The sequence below is a fragment of the Oryx dammah genome, unplaced genomic scaffold, assembly GCF_014754425.2.
Source record: "Oryx dammah isolate SB20612 unplaced genomic scaffold, SCBI_Odam_1.1 HiC_scaffold_25, whole genome shotgun sequence".
Classification (NCBI taxonomy): domain Eukaryota; kingdom Metazoa; phylum Chordata; class Mammalia; order Artiodactyla; family Bovidae; genus Oryx; species Oryx dammah.
The window spans coordinates 13981214-13988950 of record NW_024070209.1 but is presented as its reverse complement, the minus strand read 5'-3'; the positions used below and the strand labels follow the sequence as shown (position 1 = coordinate 13988950).

General features: G+C 42.8%; 1 pseudogene; it reads right to left on the bottom strand.

Annotated features, from left to right (window-relative positions):
- Positions 1 to 1235: 1235 nt before the first annotated feature.
- LOC120851850 lies at positions 1236 to 7087 on the bottom strand (annotated as a pseudogene).
- Positions 7088 to 7737: the final 650 nt, after the last annotated feature.

Genomic DNA, 7737 nt, shown 5'->3' with positions numbered 1-7737 from the left:
TAAACCTTGGTCCAGTTGCTGTCATGAGGTGGCTTAGGCACTAAGATGGACTCAGCCTCATACATGTGTACCCGATGGTCAAGACTGCGGGTCTCTCATCAGATAGAGGAGAGGAGTTAATGGGTAGAGTTTTTGAAAATAGCCACTAACATAAATAAACAAATTCAACACATTGTTATGAAAAACAAGATAACAATAATATACATACCATAGCTAGTTCAATAAAGATAATTAAAGTAAGTTATCAAAAATGGACCTAAACTTAGATAATAATGGAGAACTATAATTATTAAAATATTATGCAAAATGCCATGCTAATATGTTTTAAAACCTTGATAAAATTCTTTTTTAGAATAATATAAATTATCAATATATGTTCAAGAAACTTCATGCATAGATGAGTTCATTTGAGTCGTCTAAGAAAAGAATTCTCATGATATATAAAGTGTTGGATAGCAGAGAATTTTATGATCTGAAGAGACAAGTAGAGAATGAAAGATTCCCCCACCAGCAAACAAAAAAACAAAAAGGCCTTATAGACTAGTGAATGAACATGAATGCAAAAACTAAGGGGACTACTTCTGAATAAAATCTAGGAGTATATTAGTTGATTATTTCAGGTTTTAAAGTTTTTATTTTTAATGAAAAATTGTGCATTACAGTAATTAAAATCATTTGAAAGTGAAAGTCACTCAACCTTGTCTGACTCTTGGGACCCTATGGACTATAGCCCACCAGTCTCCTCTGTCCATGGAATTCTCCAGGCGAGAATACTGAAATGGATGGCCATTCCCTTCTCCAGGGATCGAACCCCGATCTCCCACATTGCAGGTGGATTCTTTACTTTCTGAGCCACTAGGGAAGCACCCAAATTTGAACAGCAACAAAATGGCACTCTGATTAAACAGCATTTTACAGCCTGCAGGACACCCTGGGCCAATTTGCTTGCTTTTTTTTTTTTTCACCAGCTTTTTATTTCAGATTTATTTTAGATTTCTGTCTTGCCACGCAACTTCTTCCTTTACCAACAACCAGGTTCTTTTCCTTCCTTGCCAGGCAGACAGGCAGATGGGAGAGGCAAGCCCAAGCTTTTGTCAGTAGTTCTCCATTCTTTGATGCCAAAGGGGGCAGCACAATCATTTAAACTTGCACCAACCTCTTTGCATCTACAGAGTTGAACAGTTAAAGAAGTAAAATAAAAAAGCAAGGCTTGTGGCATGTACAGTGCACTTTGGTTACGACTCACTTGCTGGCTTCTCTTGTTCAAGTGTTTCTTTTGAAGACAGGGATTTTCCTGTTGTGTTTCTGTTTTCTTCCATTTCTACTTGTCGAATTTCTCAGTCTCAGTCATACCGGGTTTGTCAGACACGGTCCCTTGATGAAGTGGAGTGAGGCTAGGGGAGTCCAGTCTGCAGTGGCCACAGCCTAGTGTAGGAGTGTATTTAAAGAATAAAAGCTGTGTTCAAGTAAGGTTTGTTCGAGGAATGCTGATATAGTTCAATATAAAAGATCTGTTAGTGTATATTGTTCATTTCATCATACCCACTGGTTAAAGGCAGCAAAAGTGATCAAATGATTATTTCACTTAGTTCAAATATAATCAAGTTGTGCTCATGCTTAAAACACAAGCATGGCTTCCTAACACATTTAATGTTAGTCCAGTACACCAGGCCCGTATCACTACACAATCAGGCCTCTTCCTATAGTCTTGTCCCACCCCATCCCACCCCCATCCCACCTCTCCTTGGTGTGCTGTGATCCAGCCCTATGGGCCTGTTTCCTTTTTCATTTGCATCAGCTTCCATCACATCACATTTGCAGGTGCTGTTCCCTCCACCCACAACACTCTCCCTTCTCATTTAGGGTTAGTTAATGCCTTCTCTTTTTCAGGTCTAAGTATAGTCTTTGCTTCTCCTGGGCTTCTCTGGTGACTCATGGGAAAGAATTCACCCACCAGTGCAGGAGACACGGGTTCCATCCCTGATCTGGGAAAATCCCACTTGCTCTGGAGCCACTTAGCCCCTGCGCCACTACTATTGAGCTGGTGCTATAGAGCCCTTGGGAGCCACGACTACGGAAGCCCGCGTGCCCTAGAGCCTGTGATCTGCATCAGGAGAGAGCACACAAGGAGAAGACCAAGCACCGCAACTAGGGGAAGAGGGAGAGGCCCGCACAGAAGCAAAGACCAAGTGCACCTCACATATATATGTGTGTGGGTGCATGTGTATAGATGTGTGATGTGTGTGTGTATATGTGTGTGATATATGTGTGTGTGTGCATGTGTATATGTGTGTATATGTGTGTGATGTGTGTATATATATGTGTGATATATATGTGTGTGTGTGCATGTGTTATATATGTGTGTCTATGTGTGATGTGTGTGTATAAATATGTGTGATATATATGTATATATATGTGTGATATGTGTGTGTATGTGTGTGATATATGTGTGTGCATGTATATATATATATGTGATATGTGTGGGTATATATATGTGTGATGTGTGTGTGTGTGCATGTGTATATATGTGTGTCTATGTGTGTCTATGTGTGTGATATATGTGTGTGCACACAAGGGAAACAGCAGGAACACACGCGACAGATAAAGCATCTATATAAAGGGCCTACCCACCAAAGAGAGAGACAGCTCAAAGGAGAGTGAGCAGTTCCCCACGCGAGAAAGAAAGACACTGTCAGTGCACATGCTGTTCTGATTCAAACTGTAACAAAAAAGATACACTGAGGTCCCAACCCCTAGAACCTTGGATTCCTCCTTATCTGGAAATAGGGTCTTTCCAGAAGTAACCAGTTAATGCAAGGTCATTAGGGTGGGTCCTAATTCAATAGGACTGTGTGAAGTCACTTCAGCTGAGTCCGACTCTTTGTGGCCCTATGGACTGAGCCACCAGGATGTTCTGTCCATGGGATTCTCCAGGCAAGAATACTCGGGTGGGTTGCTGTGACCTCCTCCAGGTTATCTTTCAGACCCAGGGACTGAACCTGCATCTCTTGTGTCTCCTGCATTAGCAGGTACACTCCTTACCACTAGTGCCACCTGGGAAGCCCCCAATATGACTGGTATCCTTATAAAAAGGAGAAATTTAGACCCAGAGACACACATGCACAGTGAGACGATCAGGCAAAGAGACACAGCGCAAGTCTCCCAAGGTAGGCTCCCAGAAGCTGGGAGAGAGGCCTGGAACAGATCCTCCCCTAGAACCTTCAGAGGGAGTGGGCCCATGGCCACCAACACCTTGACTCTGGGCTTCCAGCCTCCATAACCTTGAAACAGTACATTTCTGTGGCTTTAACCCACCCAGTTCATCACAGTTTGTTACAATAGCCCTAGGAAACCAATGTACTGTGAAATAATAAAAAATTTAAATTTCAGTTTCACTAGGAATTTAAGAAGTCAAAAAGAAAACGAAGCCCTGTTTTTTACAACACTGTTCAACTTGTGAGGTGGCGGCAGGATAAAATCAACTATCAGTGAAGATGAAAGGAAAAAAGGAACGTTTATACAATAATAGTGGATGTAAAGGGTATAACTTATCCATAGCACAAGGAAGGCCATTTGGCAGTATATATAAAAACCATAAATACATGAAAACTTCTAGACCCAACAATTCTTCTAAAAAGAAAAACCTAAGGAAATAATCAGACATGTTTGGAAAGATATGTGAACAAGGATGTTTAGCACTTATTCCATATTTGGAAGCAACTAAAAAATTGATTAATAACTGATGAGTGTACTATATAATGGAGTACCCTGCAGACATAAAGAATGAGGCCGAGGGAGCAGTTTCTACTGATGTGGAAAAATGCATATTTGATTGACTGAGTTACCTGAGAAGTCAAATAAGAAAATATTCTGTGCATAAAGATTTTATATTTATAAGAAACAGACAGGTTTATATGTATAGAAGAAAGTTTGGAGGGTTACACAATAAAATGTGCTAAGGTTTGTTATCTGTGGGTGGTGAAATTATTTTCTTCTGTATGTTTACTTTTTTTTTTTAACACATACATCTGCCTTGGTTATATAAAAAATATTTCAAGTTAGAACATTCCACCATAACTAATGAGCAAGAGTTAGGACTGTTAGGGTTGCAAAGTGTGATGGTTTCTGCCATACATCAGCGTGATTCAGCCATAGGTATATATATGTTCCTTCCCTCTTGAATCCCCGCTCCTACCTCCCCACCCCACCCCTCTAGGTTGTCACAGATCTCTGACTTTGGGTTCCTTGCATCATACAGCAAACTTCCACTGGCTATTTATTCTACATACGGTAATATAGATGTTTCAATGCCATTCTCTCAAATCATCCCACCCTCTCCTTCCCCCGCTGTGTCCAAAAGTCTGTTCCTTTTGTCTGCGTCTCCTTTGCTGCCCTCTTAGCAGGATCATCAGTACTACCTTTCTAGGTTCATATCCTTGCATTAATGTATGATATTTGTCTTTCTCCTTCTGATTTACTTCACTCTGTATAATACGCACTAGGTTCATCTACCTCATTAGAACCAACTCAAACGCATTCCTTTTTATAGCTAAATAATATTCCATATCAGCAATACTTTAAAATTATTATTTTTTTTCTATTAGGAGCCTTCCCCACAAAACCTTAAGGCCACACTACTGCTCAGATGTAGTGGGTGGACAAAAAGGCAGCTTGAGAAAGCTCTGGCCCCCAGCAGGGAACTGGTGCTGCGGATTGGGTTTCCATCTCGATTTCATCTATAGTCACAGCTCTGCCCAGATTGCCTTAATGACAGGCTCTCCTCACTTGGTTTTCTGAGCGACGTGTTTCTTAGAAGTGGGAAGATACACACAGAATGCTGTTCTAATTCCAGAGGACACGGTCCAGCCTCGCTCAGTGCCTCCTTGCTGAGGACCTGCCTTAAGTCACTCTATCTTTGCACCAACAATCTGATTATTGTAATGAGATTTTGTTTTCTTCATACCTCCTTTAACTCAAAGAAAACACCCTCCTACTCAATGTCTCCGTCTGTTCTGCTCATATGAATCACTTTAAGGGTTAACAGAATTATCTCCCGTCTGTCTGTAGCTTTGGGAAAGCAGATATGTGCATGTGAGCTGGAGAACAGAGGACAGGTGGGGCACACTGGAGCTTTGATTTCTGTTCTGATGGGTTGCTGGAGAATGCAAAGTGCTTCTGTTAGAAGAGGCATCCTGGTAGTAGTTAATCATGAGGATCTTCGGTTAATCTCTCCATATATATGTATGTACCCACACATAGGGTATACAAGATGTTCTATCATTCTTAGTTATTTTATTATCAGGGATGATTCTGGCTGAATTTTGCTTTGATTCTGCTGAACACAGTGAAGTGGAACAGAAAAGATGAAGGACAGACATTGGAATGGCTTTTGCTCTTCAGGAGAGATTTGTGACTAGAGCTTAAGCCTCCCAATCAGTGGAGCAGGTCCTGCTTTGTCTTCTTTGCTGCTGACAGACTGCTGCAGGGAGAATTGGCTCCTGGTATGTGCCAGGCACATTAATGACCACTTTGGTTCCTAAGCGCAATATTGCCTGACCTCACCGTGTGTCTTTTAGGACCACAGAACATATTTGATGAAACTTGTTGTTGTTCAGTTGGAAAGTTGTGTCTGATTCTTTGTGACCCCATGGACTATAGCACGCCAGGCTTCCCTGTCCTTCTCTATCTCCTGGAGTTTGCTCAAACTCACGTCCACTGAGTCGGTGGTGCTATCTAACCGTCTCATCCTCTGTCGTCCCCTCCTCCTCTTGCCCTCAGTTCTTCCCAGCATCAGGGCCTTTCCCACTGGGTCGGCTTTTCACATCAGCTGGCTGAAGGATTGGAGCTTCAGCCAAATTTTTGGAGCTTTGCCAAATTTTCTTTAAGAACAATGCATAACTTTTATAAATGTGAACATCATGAGAAAAAAGAGAGCCCTGAACCCAAAAGCTCCTGGGGCTGATGGCTGAGGTCCTCATGTCTGAGCTTCTGCCCCATGTGGAGACCTTTACCACGAGCAGGTTGCCCTACCCTGGGTCAGGTCACAGCCTAAGAGGTGGCAGGTCACGGACCTCCCTGACCCCACAGTCCTTCTGAGTTCATTCAAGGATAGGCAGCTGCTCTTCTGCCCCTTGGCCCCCTCCTCTTTTTCCAATGCAAGCAGGTGTGTGGGCCTTTAAGCCTTCCCTTTAGCTCTACCCACCCCCAGCCCCACCCCCCAATGGCAGATGGAGCAAGTGGGGCAGTCAGTCAAACTCATAAGGCCTAGTCATCCGGAGTTGAGGCCCAGGGATCTCATTGTTTTTCCACCCAAACCTACTCGTATGTGGAGGTGGGGGGCAATTTTTTCACACCAGAAACAAATTGCTCTCTGAGCCTTGCACACCCACCTTGAAACTCTGGATCATACCCATCTATCCAAGTACAAACAGTCCACCCAATGTTTCTCCAACTGGGCAACTGCTGGGGGCCTCAGTGTATTCTCAGAGTTTGTGCATCCTGTACAAGTTTTTAATATTTTCATTTTATTGATACTCTTAGATAAAATAATATAAATATATAAAGTATTTAAAGCTATTTTTATAAAATATAAAGTAATGCTTTATACTATCCAGCTGACCAAATCGTGCATAGATTCTTCTGTATAACTTCAGGGTCCATGTTTTCATGTTTGCATCTTTGATTACTGTCACTTTGGCTCCAAAGTGATTCCCTAAAGTGATAATTTTTTAAATTTATAAATTGAAGTATTGGGACTTACCTGGTGGTCCTGGGACTCCACACTCCCAGTACAGGAGGTCTAGGTTCAATCCTTGGTCAAGGACCTAGATCCCACATGCTGCAGCTAAGACTCGGTATATCCAAATAAATACTTAAAAAGAAGAAATGGAAGTATTTTGTCTAATCGTAGCCTTGAATAGGCTAGTGGGAAAATCTTCAAAATCAGTCTCAGGCCTGGAACTTTCCTTAAAAGAAGTCAATGCATTTCTCAAATGTGGACATAACTGCCCTAGGTTGTTCTGCCCAAGCCCACTCCCTCTGCTGGGGACTCCCCTTTCCTGTGCTCACCTTGATGCCTCTCAGCCATCCCCTGCTTCCTAGGCTTCTCTCATTGTGCCCCCCTAATTAATTCAGGGTTCAGCTGGAGCCCCCATGAACACCTGACTCAGTTGTGGGCTTTGCTGTGGGTGAGTGAGGGCCTTGGGCCAGATCTGCGGGTCACGACGAACAGAGGGGCCAAAGCCTCTCCCAAGCAGGAATTACGGTTTTCGTGTGTATCTCAGGTCTCAGCAGCAGGGGTCACTGCACGAAAAGTTATAACCACGTGGCAGCTTTTCAACCAGCCTCCTGGTGTGAGTAACAGGGGAAATCAGCAGCTTAGCACCAGTTGTTTACCCCATGGGGTCTGTTTAACTATGTGCACAGGGGAGCTGAATGAATTTGACTTCATCGCGGCTTCTGCGAGCATCATCACCCACTCCCCAAGTTTTGCTGAGACTAAGGACACAGATTAGACCCTCAATTAGACACTCAATTGTTATGCATACTAAGAAAATAATAAAATCTCAAAATAAGGCCCAAAGATAAGATCTCTGTTTTAAATACTTAACATGTTGCAAGTTCCAGCAATAGCTCCAGCTCTTCTCACCCTCCCCATGATTCTGAGTAGCCTGCCAGTCTGTGTGGGCCTCAGAGTCCCCTCAAGGTCAGAGAGGTGATCGTATACTTAGCATGCCT